Genomic DNA, 16,921 nt, shown 5'->3' with positions numbered 1-16,921 from the left:
CATTCTCTGATCACAAGCATATTAAGTTAGAAATCAATAAAAACAAGATATCTGGAAAAAGAACAGCTATTTGGAAGATAAACAACACACTTCTGCACAGTAGGTACAAATGCCACTTTAAATTCTGATATTGGTATTTTGTGGTTTTTTTTCTTATTTTTTGACCTTACTATGTGTTAAACACATATATTCACTTTTTCAAAAATTAAATTAATTTCTTTTTTATATTCTTTCTGTCTTTATTTTCCACTTTTATTTTTATTGTTGCCATTCTTCCTTTTACTGTAGCTTTCATGTATGTCTTTCTGTGTAGCCTCTTGTGGATGCTTAGATCACTGATTTTGTACCTCTCTTCTTTAATATAAGTATGCAAAATTATAAATTTTTCTTTTATAAATCTCTAAAAACTATATATTTCCCACAAGTTTTGATATATTTTAGTATCACCATGATTCAGTGCAAAATATTTTTTTAATTTCCTGTCTTTTTTTTCCTTCAATTAATTGGTTTTGTAGAAGTGTGAGACCACTCTTTCGGGAAACACACACCGAAATATATATGGGGATAAAGGGGTACCATGTCTGCATCTTATTCTAAGGAGGCACCAATAGGCAATTATAGCGAAGTTTCAGTTTACAGTAATTATTAATACTATTATAACAACTTGTCTGTAAGTCTGAAATTATGCCAAAATGAAAATTTAAAAGAAAATAAAGCTGTTAGACAAAAATATTTGTTTTAGGAACAATAGAATGGTTTGATATTAAGAAACCAATAAGTGCATTTCAATTTATTAAATTATTAAAACAGAAGAACTATATGATTATCTCCATTGTATAAAACAATGTTAGAATTAAATATTTATTTCAAATGAAAATAATAATTTTTAACAACTATGACATAGAAATAAAGTCCTTGTTTTGGTAGACCACATCTATGAGAAACATACTATATGTCATGTTTATAGCAAAATATTACAAGGATACCTTTAAATTAAAATATAGATGGATAGATAGATTAGGATGCCAGTTACCATAACTGTTATTGAATGTTAAATTTGATATAATTGCCAATTAAATAAAGGAAATAAAACTAAAAAGTACACCAAAGGGCAGATATTAGAGGGTCAAGTTTCTTTTCAGCAGTCCTAATAATTATTTAAACTATTAAGAACAAATAAAGTATAAAAGATGGCTAATTACAAGATTAGCAACAATAAAACATTTTTCTTATACATTATCATAATGAGATTAAAGGTATATAAGAAATTCATTTTATAGTAGGAAATATGTCTACATACATATTAACTAGGAATAAATTGAACAAGAAATATATAGGAATAATCTACTAATGTTGATTAAATTACATAAAAGAAGCAAAAATTAAAATAATTACATTTATTGCATGGAAAACTCAATATTTAAATACCTCAGTTCTTCCCAGTCTGTGCTATTAATGCAAAACAATATCAATCAGAGTCCTCTAAGATATTTTTTCGAACCCAATAATCTGTTTCTAAAGTTTGTCTATAAGACTAGATGGAGTGGGAATTGCAAAGAAACTTTTGAAAAGAGTATATATTTTACCAAGCTTAGGATCCTTGTTTATGTTTACTAAGCATATGGTATTTATCTAAATATATAATAATAATGTTAATTCAAACCAAAATATTAATTCTGGAACAGAAAAATGAAGTACTGGGGGAGAGGAATGAGACTAAATATTATAGTTTAGATTTTGTTAAATTTGGTCTTTCAAATCAATGCATTCGTATTACTGATTATATTCATACCAGTTACATGTGAATGCGTATGACCAGACATTTAACAATTTTTTTCTCTCAGTAATGTGATCATACTTTTTTAAATCATTATCATTATTGTTTTCTTTATTGGACCATGTGACATGATATAAAAATCTTACGTTCCTGAGATCACTTGTCAGTTTTAATTTCTGTTGGGTTTTTGTTACTACATTTTTCTGTATTCATATTTTTAAGTGATATTAATTTGGTATATGTGTGCATGAACATGCTCAGGCACGTGAATTTTTTTGATGGGGGGAAGGGCAGAGGCAGAATCTTAAGCAGGCCCCATGCCCAGCACATAGCCCAACACAGGACTTGATCTCACAACCCTGAGATTATCACCTGAGCGGAAATCAAGAGTCAGCTGCTTAACCAACTGAGCCATCCAGGTGCTCCAGGCACATGCATTTTTTGAAGGTAATGTTAGCTTTATAAAAACTAATTTCTAGTTTAATTTCCTGTGTTTCTTTTTGTTTTGGATCAATTTATATATTAAGGCAATTATATGTTATTTCTCTTTCTGAGGTATAAATTTGGGGCACAGAGACTTCATTAGGGGTAATTCTTTGTTAAAATTCTCATTGAATTCACTCATCTGTGTTAGTGTTTTAGGGTTGATTTATTCTGGGGCTCAGTCGTTAAGTGGCTGCCTTTGGCTCAGGTCATGATCCCAGGGTCCTGGGATCGAGCCCCGCATCTGGCTCCCTGCTCAGCGGGAAGCCTGCTTCTCCCTCTCCCACTCCCCCTGCTTGTGTTCCCTCTCTCGCTGTCTCTCTCTCTGTCAAATAAATAAATAAAATCTTTAAAGATTTGAAAGTGATATTTTATTTTTGGTTTTGAACACTTGGTCAATTATATTTCTATACTTTTTTTTCCCTAATGAAACTTCCATATTCTGTTTATATCTTGAGCTTTTAATGTAGCTAAATATTTTTAACAAAATATTCTTATGATGTAGAAGAACCTCAAAGAACTCTTTCTGTAATTCATATCATTAAACTGGTTTAAAGATCAAAGAAGTGAAAAGTGCTATTAGTTTCATCAAATAATTTCTCCACACAAGATACCAAGTAAGTGATGTGAAGTATAAACCAACCATCTGCTGTGTTTTATGTTTTTGTAATACACTTGTTTCCTTCATCATAATGTTAGCAAAAATTCTGTGTTCAGTCATTAGATGATTTTCTGGGCATAGTGCGTCTTCCAGATGTAATTTTATGATCATCCATCTCTTGTTTCCCTTGCAATATACTCATTTAGTAGGAATTTGGTGAATATCTTCTATGTACATTGCTCTGTACTGAAATTAGTGATTTCAAAAATAGTGTAAAAAATTTTCTTTAGTTTCTGTCAATACTCATTGTTCATGGATATCAAAGAAGTAAATGTACACAGGAAGAAATTGTAAGAATTTAAATTTATGTATAATACAAAGTATACAAATGTGTGATACATAAAATAAATACCATAAGTAACAGAATATACTTCTAAGGACTTGATTAGGAAGATAATAAGAATCTAGACTCGAACTGACATTGAATAAGTCAATTTTGAAAGGTAAGGGGAATAGAGAGACAATTGGAAAATTAGGTACTTGAAACAAGTATTTTTTCAAAATTACTCTTCTTGTTTTCATTCTAATAAAATTTTGGTAATGTTGACCCAATAGAAAACTAAGAGCTTACCATGCAATAGTAAATATGTATTTACAGACCTTAATTGTTTTATAAACCAGAAGCTGTATATTGTTGAAGTTTGTCTTTATTTAAGAAAAATATGCATTATTTTAATCTTTAGTCTCTCTAATGAGAGATATTTTTCTCTTCAGAAATATATATTGAATATCCATTTTATAACAGGTGCATATGTAGATAACTGAGTAAAGCCATGACAAGAAAATTACTTGAGCCCTCATGAAATTTACATTCTAGCAACAAGAGAAAAAGATTAAGTATATAAGTCAAATAATGTGTGTTTTATGACAGGAGATTTAAACCAAGTCAAAGGTTCATAGAAGGTCACCTGGATATGAACTTGATATGCTAGCATATGCTTTATAGAAATATCACAGGTTGCTTAGTGTGGAAAATAATTGGAAGAGTCAATCCTGGACACAGGAACATGTAAAAAGTTTTTGTAGAACTACAAGCAGGAAATAATGATGATTTAAAAAGACAAGTTAGAGGTGAGTTTGGAAAATGAATAGATTAGGAAAACATTTGAGAGAAGTGCATTCTCTGGCCCTCATTGATATATTATTGAGAGGAATCAGGGAAAAGTTGTAAATAATGATTTTCAGTTTTCTGGCCTAAAACTCTGCTAATCCATTGCCTGGCATAGGGTGTATTTGTTAAAACTACTTAGGTGGTCAGCTAAAACTCTTGACTTGGTCAGGATGAGGCAGGAATAGATAAACTATTGTCTATGGGCCAGATTGACCCTGCACCTGTTTCTTCACATCGGATTTAATTGCAACATAGCCATGTCTACCATCAGAGTTGAATAGTTGCACCTGAAGCCATATGGTGCACAAAGCGTAAGATATTACCATTTAGTCCTTTACAGAAAAAGTTTGCTGACATTGGAGTAAAATAAAACAATGAAATTCATTGGAGTTCACTTGGCTTTAGATAATCAGATGGTGTTATCAGGTCTCTACCTCTCTATCTCTCAGCTTTGCATTTATGTTGCCCCCTTCTTTATCAGGCTCAGCAGCTTGCTACACTAAGAGAAAGATTACCTCACCAATTTAAAAGCAGATTCCAAATAGAACAAATCATTTCCCCTCAAATTGGCAAAATTCACGGAAGTCATTTGCTCCATCCAGACCTGGATCGTGTATCTTTACAGTCATGGATGGAATAAGACTCCAAATTCACTTGGAGTATAAGGGAAGATTTGGAGTCCCCAAAGGAAAATTATGGTGCTATAAACACCCAAACCAGTAAGTAAAGTTAAAAGAGGTCTAGTATATTGTGAATCAAGAAGCATTATATTTTGAAGAAAAATAAAATAAAATTTGAGAAAAAAAATATTTGGGGAATTTTTTTGGAAAAAATTACTGTTAATCATAATGACATAGAGAAAAGATACAATGATAAAAGAATTCTATTAGGTAGTGCATATTTTGTGATAGTCATAGTTTTGATGTTTGGAGAACTTTGCCTATATTGACTCTTTTATCTCTCACAATGCTGCTCTGAGATAAATTTTATTATACTCTTTTTGTAGATGAAACAGTTGAGGCAAATGGAAAATGTCTAGGAATAATAAGAGCAAATTAATACTATTTATTTACTATATGCTGGATACTTCACTAAGCAAAAGGCACAGTGAGATAGTGTTTCTTCTGATTCTCACTCCTGACAACATATAATTGTTCATGAGTCACTGCTCTAAGCATCAAGTGCTGAGCAATTTATGGAAAGACAAAGTCCCTGTCCTCTTGGAATTACAGTCTACTATGACATAACAGGAAAAGGCTAGGAAATGTTAGTTTTCAGTACCCACATAGCATTAACGAAGTATGATAGGATGCTTTCCTTTTATAAATGCTGCATATTTATCTTGACTCTATGTAGAAGTGATCTATGAATTAATATTACACTGGATATGCTTTTATCTTGAGTGTCAGCATAAGTTTTGAGAGAAAGAAAGAGAAACATACATCTTTACTACTATAAGATGTTTCCTCTACTGGACAGTAACTGAACCACTTTATTACACCATACACAAAAATAAATTCAAATTGGATGAAAGACCTAAATGTGAGGCATGAAACCATAAAACTCCTAGATGAGAACATAGGCAGTAACCTCTTTGAAATGGGCCATAGAAAATTTTTCCTAGATATGTCTCCCAAGGTAACGGAAGCAAAAGCAAAAAATAAACTGTTAGGACTGCATCAAAATAAAAAGCTTCTGTATAGTGAAGGAAACAATCAACAAAACTAAAAGGCAACTTATGGAATAAGAGAAGATATTTGCAAATGACATATCCAATAAAGGGTTAGTATTTTTTAAAAAGGTAGTATTCAAAATATACAAAGAATGTATAAAACTCGACACCCAAGAAACAAATAATCCAATTAAAAAATGGGCAGAAGACATGAACAGACATTTCTCCAAAGAAGACATACAGATAGCCAACAGATACATGAAAAGGTATTCATCATCACTTGCCATTAGATAAATGCAAATGAAAACTATAACGAGATACCACTTCATACCTGTCAGAATGGCTAAAGTCAACAACACAGGAAACAACAAGTGTTGTTGAAGATATAGAGAAAAAGGAACACTTGTGCATTGTTTGTGGGAATGCAAACAGGGACAGCCTCTGTGGAAAACAGCATGGAAGTTCCTCAAAAAATTAAAAATAAAACCACCTCATGATCCAGAAATCACAATAGTGGTTATTTACCCAAAGAATACAAAAACACTAATTTAAAAGGATATATGCTCCCCCTCCCGCTGCATTTTTTTACAATAGCCAAATTATGGAAACAGCCCAAGTGTCCATTGATTGATGAATGAATAGATAAAGTAAATTATTCAGCCACAAAAAGAATGACATCTTACCATTTGCGACGACATGGATGGAGCTAGAGAGTATTATGCTAAGCAAGATAAGTCAGAGAAAGATGAATACCATATGATTTCACTCATATGTGGAATTTAAGAAGTGAAACACATGAGCAGAGGGAAAGAAATCAAGAAACAGACTCTTAACTATAGAGAACAAATTAATGGCTGCCAGAGAGGAGGTGGCTGGGGGATGGGGGTAACTAGATGATGGGGATTAAAGAGTGCACTTGTGATGAGCACTGGGTGATGTATGGAAGCGGTGAATCACTGTAATGTACACCTGAAACTAGTATAACACTGTATGTTAACTAACTGGAATTAAAATTAAAACTTATAAAAAATGTTTCCTCTGTGTGTATAAAAAATGTAACTTAATTTTGTTGTTTCAGAAAAGTAAGATTAAATTTGTTTGATTTAACAATGTAAATGATGATTTATTATTGGAAGTAGGGAAGGGGAAGATCATGACTACAGTTAGCAATTATTAATTCTTACAAAATGCTAAGTGTTCTTCAGTTAACCTACCTCTAAATAAACTGGCATTATTATTAACCTATTTTAACAGCGTAGAGATTCTAGTGGTCACCTGGCTCCTGATATATCATAGGTTATAAAAGCAGGATTTTTTTTTTTTCCCTAAAGGCAGGATTTGAATTTGGTTGAATACTGCTGAAGAAACACTTCTCTTCACTGCCCCACGCAGCCCCCACAGAATCCTATTGCCTTACATGGGTGATGATTGTTCTCCATCTTGAGGGAAAATGGAGGCTTTGCAGTTGACTCAGAGAAGTAGGAACTTACAATCCCTTTTCTGATATTACCAAGCAAGCCAGAGTGGTTGAAAACATTCTACACAACTGTAAGAGTAAGATCTTTGAACTCACTGTTTCATCACTCCCATAGTAAAGAATGGGAACCGGCAGAGACTGGCTTTGTTCCCCAACCGTATGCATGGACTGCAGCCTCCAGAAGGGAAGCCTGGCTGGATTTTTCTGCTTGTGACACAATTTTGTGTCCAGTGACTGTGGTCCTTTTTTACACTAAGCAGATTACAGAGCAAAGTGATAAATAGAAGGTCCTTAATAGAAGGAGACAATTATGGAGATCAGACTTCATTTGTAAAAGAAAGCGAAAGCCAACTTTCTTAATGTCTGTCCTTGTGAGACTGTCTCCAGGATCCTCACAGTTAACAGAAGTCACAGGCAAAGAAAGAAGCCTGCTCTTAAACTATTTACTTTGTGTCACATTTGCATTATTTTCTAATGAGACTGTTTTAAATGTTACGATGAAATAAAGTAGAAGGCAATGTAATACCAATGTTTCAATAATAAAGATAACATACAAAAATAGTTATCATACATTGTGAGAGATGGGAACACAGTGTTTTTGTTTCAAAACATTTAGAACATGCTCATTATACTAGATTAATTATGTATTTTCTTTAGAAATAAACTTCCTATTTGATGATTATATAAGAAAAAAACTTTAAAAAAGAAAAGTATTTTGAAGGTTTTTTTTCCCCTAGTTTATAAGTCTCTTCCTGAGATGCTAAAACCGAAATTTAGTTTTAATTTTGTTATTACACTAGTTTTTCTATTCAGTTATTTATTTTTCATCCTCTAAGTGATATCCAGAATTTACATAAAGTTTAGCAGAACTCTAATATATATATTGATATTCTCAGAAAAGAATATTAAAGAAGAAATTAAGAAAAACAATAATCGTACAGAACACTGATTATATTACACTTGAAATGCCAAAAGATTGAAACAATGATGTTTTATTTTAGATTGGATGACCTAAAGAATTGCTCTGATCTTTTATTTCTGTTTCCTAAGCTAGATTTTTAAGATAATTCTCTATGTGGGTAGGGGGGTACAGAGTGGATTAAATAAAAGCCTAGGATACTGCTAGCTAAACCCCCTTATTATAGTCCTCATTTATAATCTAATTCAGGCAATCTTATACAGGTCTGTGTATATAGGCGTCTGAGCTCTATCTAGCGCAGTTCAGTTTTCTCACCTCAAAAAACCTCCAAAACCTTAGTTCTACTTGAGGTATAATTATCAATATCACTGTCTCATAAGTTTGCTAATATTTAGATATTGAGATAGATGTATGGACAGATATAGATGTATCTCTTCAAGAAAGTTTCAGTCCACGGCACAAGAAGCACAAAGAGAGGATGATTGTGTTTGTATTATGCATGTTAACAACACACAGGAATAACTCTAGTTCTAGTTCACTGAAGCAAATTTAGGGAAGAAAGACATTATACTCTGCTAAAGGTCATAAATTATAACTACTCTAGCAAATGGATTTGTTATATAAAATAATTAAGATGTTACTCAGTGATAGGTACCATTTAACACTGAAAATTTTATTTTTCTCCTAACCGCCAACCATATTTTCTATTGCTTTTCCTGGGAATTGACTTCTCAATTTGGAGAACTGTCATTTTGACAGGGGTTAACGCCAAAGATCATCTTTGTGCAGGGTCATTCTACTAGAGAGTTTGAAGACAGCTGTGATGGGATTTGCTTTATATTAAACTTAGTTTAGAGGAAAATGCAAAGCCCCCAGGTATAGTGTGAAAGCAGGACATTTCAAAGGACTGCCTAGCCTTTGGCCACTTCGAGCGGTTACATACTGATATAGTGAAGTGTGTTTCTTTTCCTCCGCCATGAAAGGCATTAATTGTACATATTTCCGAGGCACTTTTTACAAAGTAGAATCTATTACTTTTTACTTTTAGTTTTCAAAATACAGAGAAATAGTGTTTAAAGTGTTTATTTACTTTAATTTTTTATTGTTATGTTAATCACCATACATTACATCATTAGTTTTTTATGTAGTGTTCCATGATTCATTGTTTTTGTATAACACCCAGTGCTCCATGCAGAAGATGCCCTCTTTAATATCTATCACCCAGGCTAACCCAGCCCCCCACCTGCCCTCCCCTCTAGAACCCTCATCGTCTCTCATGGTTCGTCTCCCTCTCCAAATCCCCCCCTTCATTCTTCCCCTCCTGCTATCTTCTTCTTCTTCTTTTCTTTTTTTTCTTAACATATATTGCATTATTTGTTTCAGAGGTACAGACCTGTGATTCAACAGTCTTGCACAATTCACAGTGCTCACCATAGCACATACCCTCCCCAATGTCTATCACCCAGGCACCCTATCCCTCCCACCCCACCCCTACTCCAGCAACTCTCTGTTTCCTGAGATTAACAATTCCTCATATTGGTGAGGTCATATGATACATGTCTTTCTCCGATTGACTTATTTCACTAAGCATAACACCCTCCAGTTCCATCCACGTTGTTGCAAATGGCAAGCTCTCATTCCTTTTGATGGCTGCATAATATTCCAGTGTGTGTGTGTGTGTGTGTGTGTGTGTACACCACTTTTATTTTATCCATTCATCTGACGATGGACATCTTGGCTCTTTCCATAATTTGACTATTGTGGACATCACTGCTATAAAAATCGGGGTGCATGTACTCCTTCGGATCTCTACATTTGTATCTTTGGGGTAAATACCCAGTAGTGCAGTTGCTGGATCGTATGGTAGCTCTATTTTCAACTGTTTGAGGAACCTCCATACTGTTTTCCAGAGGGGTTGCACCAGCTTGCATTCCCACCAAAAGTGTAGGAGGGTTCCCCTTTCTCCACATCCCTGCCAACATCTGTCATTTCCTGACTTGTTAATTTTAGCCTTTCTTTTTTTTTTAAAGATTTTATTTATTTGACAGTGAGAGGCACAGCAAGAGAGGGAACACAAGCGGGGGGGGGGGTGGGAGGGAGGGGAGAAGCAGGCTTCACGCAGAGCCAAGAGCTGACGTGGGGCTCGATCCTAAGATCCTGGGATCATGACCTGAGCTGAAGGCAGACGCCTAACAACTGAGCGACCCAGGCGCCCCTAATTTTAGCCATTCTGACTGGTGTGAGGTGGTTTCTCATTGAGGTTTTGATTTGGATTTCCCTGATGCCAAGCGATGTTGAGCATTTTTTCATGTGTCTGTTGGCCATTTGGATGTCTTCTTTGGAAAAATGTCTGTTCATGTCTTCTACCCATTTCTTGATTGGATTATTTGTTCTTTGGGTGTTGAGTTTGATAAGTTCTTTATAGATTTTGGATACTATCCCTTTATCTGATATGTCATTTGCAAATATCTTCTCCCATTCTGTCAGCTGTCTTTTGGTTTTGTTGACTGATTCTTTTGCTGTGCAAAAGCTTTTTTATCTTGATGAAATCCCAATAGTTCATTTTTGCCCTTGCTTCCCTTGCCTTTGGTGATGTTTCTAGGAAGAAGTTACTGTGGCTGAAGTCGAAGAGGTTGCTGCCTGTGTTCTCCTTTAGAATTTTGATGGATTCCTGTCCCACATTTAGGTCTTTCAACCATTTTGAGTCTATTTTTGTGTGTGGTATAAGGAAATGGTCCAGTTTCATTCTGCATGTGGCTGTCCAATTTTCCCAACACCATTTGTTGAAGGAACTGTCTTTTTTCCATTGGACATTCTTTTCTGCTTTGTCGAAGATTAGTTGACCATAGAGTTGAGGGTCCATTTCTGGGCTCTCTATTCCGTTCCACTGATGTATGTGTCTGTTTTTGTGCCAGTACCATACTGTCTTGATGATGGCAGCTTTGTAATAGAGCTGGAAATCTGGAATTGTGATGCTGCCAGCTTTGCTTTTCTTTTTCAACATTCCTCTGGCTATTCGGGGTCTTTTCTGGTTCCATACCAATTTTATCATTATTTGTTCCATTTCTTGGAAAAAAGTGGATGGTATTTTGATGGAGGTTGCATTGAATGTGTAGATTGCTCTAGGTAGCATTGACATCTTCACAATATTTGTTCTTCCAATCCATGAGCATGGAACGTTTTTCCATTTCTTTGTGTCTTCCTCAATTTCTTTCATGAGGATTTTATAGTTTTCTGAGTACAGATCCTTTGCCTCTTTGGTTAGATTTATTCCTAGGTATCTTATGGTTTTTGGTGCAATTGTAAATGGGATCGACTCCTTAATTTCTCTCTCTTCTGTCTTGTTGTTGGTGTATAGGAATGCCACTGATTTCTGTGCATTGATTTTATATCCTGCCACTTTACCGAATTCCTGTATGAATTCTAGCAGTTTTGGGGTGGAGTCTTTTGGGTTTTCCACATAAAGTATCCTATCATCTGAAAACAGTGAGAGTTTGACTTCTTTGCCGATTTGGATGCCTTTGATTTCTTTTTGTTGTCTGACTGCTGTGGCTAGGACTTCTAATACTATGTTGAATAGCAGTGGTGATAGTGGACATTCCTGTCGCGTTCCTGACCTTAGGGGGAAAGCTCTCAGTTATTCCCCATTGAGAATGATATTCGCTGTGGGTTTTTCATAGATGGCTTTTATGATATTGATGTTTGTTCCCTCTATCCCTATACTCAGAAGAGTTTTGATCAAGAAAGGATGCTGTAGTTTGTCAAATGCTTTTTCTGCATCTATTCAGAGGATCATATGGTTCTTGTTCTTTCTTTTATAAATGTATTATAATCACACTGATTGATTTGCAGATGTCAAAAAAAACCTTGCAGCCCAGGAATAAATCCCACTTGGTCGTGGTGAATAATCCTTTTAATGTACTGTTGGATCCTTTGGCTAGGATTTTGGTAAGAGCTTTTGCATCCATGTTCATCAGGGATATTGGTCTATAATTCTCCTTTTTGATGGGGTCTTTGTCTGGTTTGGGGATCAAAGTAATGTTGGCCTCATAAAATGAGTTTGGAAGTTTTCCTTCCATTTCTAGTTTTGGGAACAGTTTCAGAAGAATAGGTATTAATTCTTCTTTAAATGTTTGGTAGAATTCCCCTGGGAAGCCATCTGGCCCTGGGCTTTTGTTTGTTGGGAGATTTTTGATGACTGCTTCAATTTCCTTACTGGTTATGTGTCTGTTCAGGTTTTCTCTTTCTTCCTGGTTCGGTTTTGGTAGTTGATGCATCTCTAGGAATGCATCCATTTCTTCCAGATTGTCTAATTTGCTGGCATATAGTTGCTCATAATATGTTCTTATAGTTTTTTGTATTTCTTTGGTGTTGGTTGTGATCTCTCCTCTTTCATTCATGATTTTGTTGATTTGGGTCATTTCTCTTTTCTTTTTGATATGTCTGGCCAGGGGTTTATCAATCTCGTTAATTCTTTCAAAGAACCAGCTCCTAGTTTCGTTGATCTGTTCTACTGTTCTTTTGGTTTCTATTTCATTGATTTCTGCTCTGATCTTTATTATTTATCTTCTCCTGCTGGCTTTAGGCTTTATTTGCTGTTCTTTCTCTGGCTCCTTTAGGTGTAGGGTTAGGTTGTGTACTTGAGACCTTTGTTATTTCTTGCGAAAGGCTTGTATTGCTATGTACCTTCCTCTTAGTTTTGCCTTTGCTGTGTCCCAAAGATTTTCCACAGTTGTGTTTTCATTTTCATTTGTTTCCATGAATTTTTTTAATTCTTCTTTAGTTTCCTGGTTGACTCATTCATTCTTTAGTAGGATGCTCTTTAGCCTCCATGTATTTAAGTTCTTTCCGACTTTCCTCTTGTGATTGAGTTCTAGTTTCAAAGCACTGTGGTCTGAAAATACTCAGGGGATGATCCCAATCTTTTGATACCGGTTGAGACCTGTTTTGTGACCTAGGATGTGATCTATTCTGGAGAATGTTCCATGAGCACTAGAGAAGAATGTGTATTCTGTTGTTTGGGGTTGGAATGTTCTGAATATGTCTGTGAAGTCCATTTGGTCCAGTGTGTCATTTAAAGCCTTTATTTCCTTGTTGATTTTTTGCTTAAATGATCTGTCCATTTCAGTCAGGGGGGTGTTAAAGTCCCCCACTATTATTGTATTGTTGTCAATGTGTTTCTTTGCTTTTGTTATTAATTGCCTTATATAATTGGCTGCTCCCATGTTAGGGGCATAGATATTTACAATTGTTAGATCTTCTTTTTGGATAGGTGCTTTAAGTAGGATATAGTGTCCTTCCTCATCTCTTATTACAATCTTTGGTTTAAAATCTAATTTGTCTGATATTAGGATTACCACCCCAGCTTTCTTTTGGTGTCCATTAACATGGTAAATGGTTTTCTACCCCCTCACTTTCAATGTGGGGGTGTCTTTGGTTCTAAAATGAGTCTCTTGCAGACAACATATCGATGGGTCTTGTTTTTTATCCAATCTGATAGCCTGTGTCTTTTGATTGGGGCATTTAGCCCATTTACATTCAGGATAACTACTGAAAGATATGAATTTAGTGCCTTTGTATTGCCTATAAGGTGACTGTTACTGTATATTGTCTGAGTTCCTTTCTGATCTATGCTGCTTTTAGTCTCTCTCTTTGCTTAGAAGACCCCTTTCAATATTTCTTGTAGGGCTGATTTCGTGTTTGCAAATTCCTTTAGTTTTTGTTTGTCCTGGAAGCTTTTTATCTCTCCTTCTATTTTCAATGACAGCCTAGTTGAATATAGTATTCTTGGCTGCATATTTTTCTCATTTAGTGCTCTGAATACATCATGCCAGTCCTTTCTGGTCTGCCAGGTCTCTGTAGATAGGTCTGCTGCCAATCTTATGTTTCTACCATTGTAGGTTACATAGCTCTTCTCCCGAACTGCTTTCAGGATTTTCTCTTTGTCTCTGAGGCTCGTACATTTTACTATTAGATGTTGGGGTGTTGACCTATTTTTATTGATTTTGAGAGGGGTTCTCTGCCTCCTGGATTTTGATGCCTTTTTCCTTTCCCACATTAAGGAAGTTCTCCGTTATAATTTGCTCCAGTATACATTCTGCCCCTCTCTCTCTTTCTTCTTCTTCTAGGATCCCAATTATTCTAATGTTGTTTCATCTTATGCTATCGCTTATCTCTCGAATTCTGCCCTCGTGATCCAGTAGCTGTTTATCTCTCTTTTTCTCAGCTTCTTTATTTTCCATCATTTGGTCTTCTATGTCGCTGATTCTCTCTTCTACCTCATTTATCCTAGCAGTTAGTGCCCCCATTTTTTATTGCACCTCATTAATAGCCTGTTTGATTTTGACTTGTTTAGATTTTAGTTATTTTATTTCTCCAGAAAGGGTTTCTCTAATAACTTCCATGCTTTTTTCTAGCCCAGCTATTATCTTTAAAATCATGATTCTGAATTCTAGGTCCAACATCGTACTAATGTCCGGATTGAGTAGGTCCCTTGCAGACGGTACTACCTCTTTGTTGAGGTGATTTTTACATCTTGTCATTTTGTCCAGAGAAGAATAGATGAATGAGAGAACAAAATGCTAACAGGGTAACAACGTTCCCAGAAAATATACTCTAAACAAATCAGAAAAGACCTGAAACCAGGGGGAAAGAAAGGGAAAGACTGAAAAAAGAAAGAGAAAAAAAAAAAAGAAAAAGAAAAAGATAAAAACAAACAAAACAAAACAAAACAGAATATGATCAAATATGATCAGGCTGGTGCATAGATCAGTGCCACACACTAGATTTTGGGCGTATTTTGGTCTGTTAGAAGAAAGTGCTTCCCAAAATTTTAAAGAAAGACTTATATATGTACAAAATAAGGGTTGATATGATGAAGGGATGGAATATGACTGTAAAGATGAAAATTATAAAAAAATTTATAAAAGGAATTGATAAGAAGTTGTTTGAAAAAAGAAAGAAGATTTAAAAAAAAGTGAAAAAAAAATGGGGGAGGGAATGTGATCACTCAGGAGACTAGAACAAAGCCATACACTAGAGATTTAGGGTATATTTTGATCTGTTAGAAGAAACTGTATCTCAAAATTTTAAAGAGAGAACTATATATATATAGATATAGATATAGATATAGATATAGATATAGATATTTGCCAAAAAGAAGGGTAACTACTATGAAGGGATAGAATATGACTCTAAAAATGAAAAATAAAAATGTTTTTTTAAAAAAGGGATTGATAAGATGTTGGTTGAAAAAGGGAAAAAGAAAAGTTCAAAAAAAAAGACAGTTAAAAAAATTAACTTTGAAAGACTAAAGAATCATAGTAAAAAAGCCATGAATTCTATGTGCAGTATTCCCCTAGCACTGGAGTTCTGCCGTTCTCATTGGTCAGTAAACTTGGTCTTGGTTGGCTGTTCTTGCTGATCTTCTGGGGGAGGGTCATTTGCCGTGGTTCCCAAATGTCTTTGCTGGAGACAGATTTGCCCTGCCCTTGTCGGTCCAGGCCAAGCAATCTGCTCGGGTTTGCTCTTGGGATCTTTTGTTCCCTGCAAGCTTTCAGTACAGTTTTGGAGGACGAGAGTGAAAATGGCAGCCTCCCAATCTCTGCCCCGGAGGAGCCGAGAATCCGGGGCCCCACTCCTCAGTGTGCCCCCAGAGAAAAGCAGTCAATCACTCCTGTCTCCCTGGTCTCTGACCACACTCCGCGCTCACCTGGCCTGTGACCAAGCGCCTCTATCTCTGGCACCCAACTTGGTGTGGAGTCTCCAAACTCAGCAGATGCCCATGGTGCACTCCTGTGCCGCTCCTCCCAGCGAAGGAAGGGGAGTCTCCCTGGATCTGCTGCTTGTTGGGTTCCTGCTGGAGGAGCAGTGGCCCGACTGTGTCACCGATCACAGTTTATGGCAACCCCGAGCTGAAAGCCCACACCTCCACTCTGTCTCTGAAGCCGGCTTCCCCGCTCCCGGTACCTGGGAGCTCTGCCGCACTCAGGCACTCCCGGTCTTTCTGTGACCCCGAGGGTCCTGAGACCACACTGTCCCGCGAGGGTTCTACCCCCCCGCTTAGCCACTGGAGCGACGTCCCTCAGCGGAGCCGACTTCTAAAAGTTCCGATTTTGTGCTCTGCTGCTCTATCACTTGCCAAAAGCGGCCGACGGAGGCCCCTTCCCCTGCTGTCTATCCTCTCGAATCTCACCTCGGATTCACCTCTCTGCACGTCCTACCTTCCAGAAAGTGGTCGCTTTTCTGTTCAGAGAGTTGTTGCTATTCTTTTCTTCGATCTCCTGTTGAGTTCATAGGTGTTCAGAATGGTTTGATTCCTATCCAGCTGAATTCAAAATAACTATAGTTTTATGTAACAGTATTTTTAAATGTTTTTGTACTCTCCACAAAATCATACAATAAAATCATCTTCTATTTCTTTCAAATATCAAAAATTATACATATATACTGAACTATTTTCAGTGTATAAGTATATACTATAGGAAAGGATATATGCCATGAAAGTTTTAGGGTTTCCATACAGTTTTTACCAAGATAGAAGAATGTGGATATACAGAATCTCTCTAAATTGAAAAGATTAAAAAAATCTGTGTGGCTTAAGTGGCCCAGACTCTCAGAACTCAGATATGGATGAATTAATCATCAATGACTAATATATATTTTGTATAGTTTGAATTTTATTAATTTGCATAATGAAGGGAACTTCAGCCTGTTGTAATCCATGGGAAATCAATCATCTCATGTACAGTGTTCACTTCCCAGCTTTGGAACTATAGTGCCTGGAAATGATAAAGTAATTCCCAGAATTTCAGTGTTAATT

The sequence above is a fragment of the Zalophus californianus genome, chromosome 2 (assembly GCF_009762305.2).
Source record: "Zalophus californianus isolate mZalCal1 chromosome 2, mZalCal1.pri.v2, whole genome shotgun sequence".
NCBI classification, from domain to species: Eukaryota; Metazoa; Chordata; class Mammalia; order Carnivora; family Otariidae; genus Zalophus; species Zalophus californianus.
Note: the sequence above shows the minus strand (reverse complement) of the source record.